This window comes from Cryptotermes secundus, unplaced genomic scaffold (genome assembly GCF_002891405.2).
Source record: "Cryptotermes secundus unplaced genomic scaffold, Csec_1.0 scaffold1894, whole genome shotgun sequence".
NCBI classification, from domain to species: Eukaryota; Metazoa; Arthropoda; class Insecta; order Blattodea; family Kalotermitidae; genus Cryptotermes; species Cryptotermes secundus.
In genome coordinates this window covers 47,971-50,364 of record NW_019718027.1, presented here as the reverse complement: position 1 = coordinate 50,364, position 2,394 = coordinate 47,971, and the positions used below count along the sequence as shown (strand labels likewise).

General features: G+C 44.0%; 1 protein-coding gene across 3 annotated transcripts in view; it reads right to left on the bottom strand.

The window, feature by feature from the left end:
- The window catches only part of LOC111863990 (cellular tumor antigen p53), a 22,777-nt gene that overhangs the window by 2,660 nt on the left and 17,723 nt on the right, over window positions 1-2,394 (bottom strand). The window lies entirely within an intron of this gene.

Here is a 2,394-nt window from a genome sequence, read left to right as displayed (position 1 = left end):
TCTAACTACAGTAAACCATCATTAATCCGAAGTAACTCGGGGGAGAGGTAGCCCCAAAACACAAAACACTCAGAACACAAATAAATGGCAAATTTGGTGATATAATTAGTGGTGATGAAAATAAATAAAAAATATCACTGTACAGCCTTTATTTAAAAACTACAAAAAGACAATGAATTTATTCAACTGAAGACTTGGAAGTTGTATTTATTTTTTAATGTAATAATGCAAGCATGAAGAAACTGTCAAGTTTTGTCTGAACAGACATGAAACTCATCTGCCTTCCTAAATGCTAAGTATGTACTCAACTGTGAAAAGCATTTCTCATATTTTGATCTATATTAACTGTAACTGGATTAGTGAAGGTTTTCTGTAATAATAAATTATGAAATCCAACTTCTTCCCTAGAAATTTTATTTCTAATTCTATCCCTTATCATAAACCATGTCTAAAACACCTTTGAGGGTTCATACCAATATATGGGGGTTTCAAAGTAAAATGAGAGCTGAAATCACAACCAGATACCTCACTGAACATGTACAACTTTTCTTCCACACAGATGTATGGGTGTAAGGGGTGGGCCATAAGATCTGGCCCTTGCACCACAACCTTGGATGATCCATTGTGCTTCACCTTGGATTAACCCTTTATTAATCCTACACTTTGAATGAAATGTAGGACTTTACTTATGGAGGCACCATAAAAGTCACTTGGTTCCATGAAGAACTGACCCAGGTGACAAAATCTTACGTAAGCTATGGCCTCACCATCACATAAGATGTGTGTGGCTGATTTGTCTTCCTGTATGCACCTTTCACAGGTTGGGTCATCTGTCAGTCCCAGTTTGGAAAGGTGTCCTTTTAGGTGGCAGTGTCCTGTAAGTAATCCTACCACCCATCTGAGTTGATCTCTGTTTAATTTTAACAGGCCCTTTGTTCTTCTGGCAGAGGGCCCTGATATAAATCCCTTTGCCTGTTTGAGCCCAGTTATGGAATTCCAGTGTTTTTTGTGATTTCTGTTAGTCCAGTCCATGATCGCTTTCTTGGCAACTCCAACTGAGATGCCACAAGCTGGTTCAGATCCCATTTAGATCCTGTTCTTGCCAGTTAATCTGCGGTTTCATTCCCAGCAATACTCTCCTACTCAGATGCTGCAAGCTGGTTCAGGTTCTATAAATGACTGTTCAGATCCTGTTCTTGCTAGCAGGTCTGCGGTTTGATTCCCTGCAACACTCTCCTACTGAGTTGCCACAAGCTGGTACAGGTCTTATGAACGGCTGTTCAGATCCTGTTCTTGCTAGTTGATCTGCGGTTTCATTCCCAGCAATACTCTCCTACTCAGATGCCGCAAGCTGTTCAGATCCCGTTTTTGCCAGCTGATCTGTGGTTTCATTCCCTGTAATACTCTCCTACTGAGATGCCACAAGTTGGTTCAGGTCTTATGAACGGCTGTTCAGATCCTGTTCTTGCTAGTTGATCTGCGGTTTCATTCCCAGCAATACTCTCCTACTGAGATGCCGCAAGCTGTTCAGATCCCGTTTTTGCCAGCTGATCTGCGGTTTCATTCCCAGCAATACACTCCTACTGACATGCCACAAGCTGGTTCAGGTCATATCAACGGCTGTTCAGATCCTGTTCTTGCTAGTTGATCTGCGGTTTCATTCCCAGCAATGCTCTCCTACTGAGATGCCGCAAGCTGTTCAGATCCCGTTTTTGCCAGCTGATCTGCAGTTTCATTCCCAGCAATACTCTCCTACTGACACGCCGCAAGCTGGTTCAGGTGCTATGAACGGCTGTTCAGATCCTGTTCTTGCTAGTTGATCTGCGGTTTCATTCCCAGCAATACTCTCCTACTGACACGCCGCAAGCTGGTTCGAGTCCTATGAACGGCTGTTCAGATCCCGTTCTTGCCAGCTGATCTGCGGTTTCATTCCCAGCAATACTCTCATGACCTGGCACCCATGTCAGCTGAACTCTGTTATGTCTGGCCAGTTGTATGACGGATTGGTGGCAGTCCCAAACCATTTTTATGAAGTGATTTTATGTGTACCCAGTGCTTTAATTGCAGCTTGACTGTCTGATAGGATATATGTAGATGTTCCTATTTCTATACAGTCAACTCTCGATTATCCGGGCTAATGGTGGGGATGGAAGTCACGGTTAATCGAAAACCCGGTTAAGCCAAATTTTATTATACGGGCTGGACGACTGTGAAGGGTCGGAGTTCGAGTCCCGGTAGGGTCAAGAATTTTAACTTCTCCAAATCGTCCAGACCGGCTCTGGGGTCCATCCAACCTCCTATCCAATGGGTACCGGGGGCTCTTTCCCCGGGGGTAAAGCGGCCGGGGCGTGAAGCTGACCACTCACCTCCAACTAGTGCCGAGGTCAAGAAAAT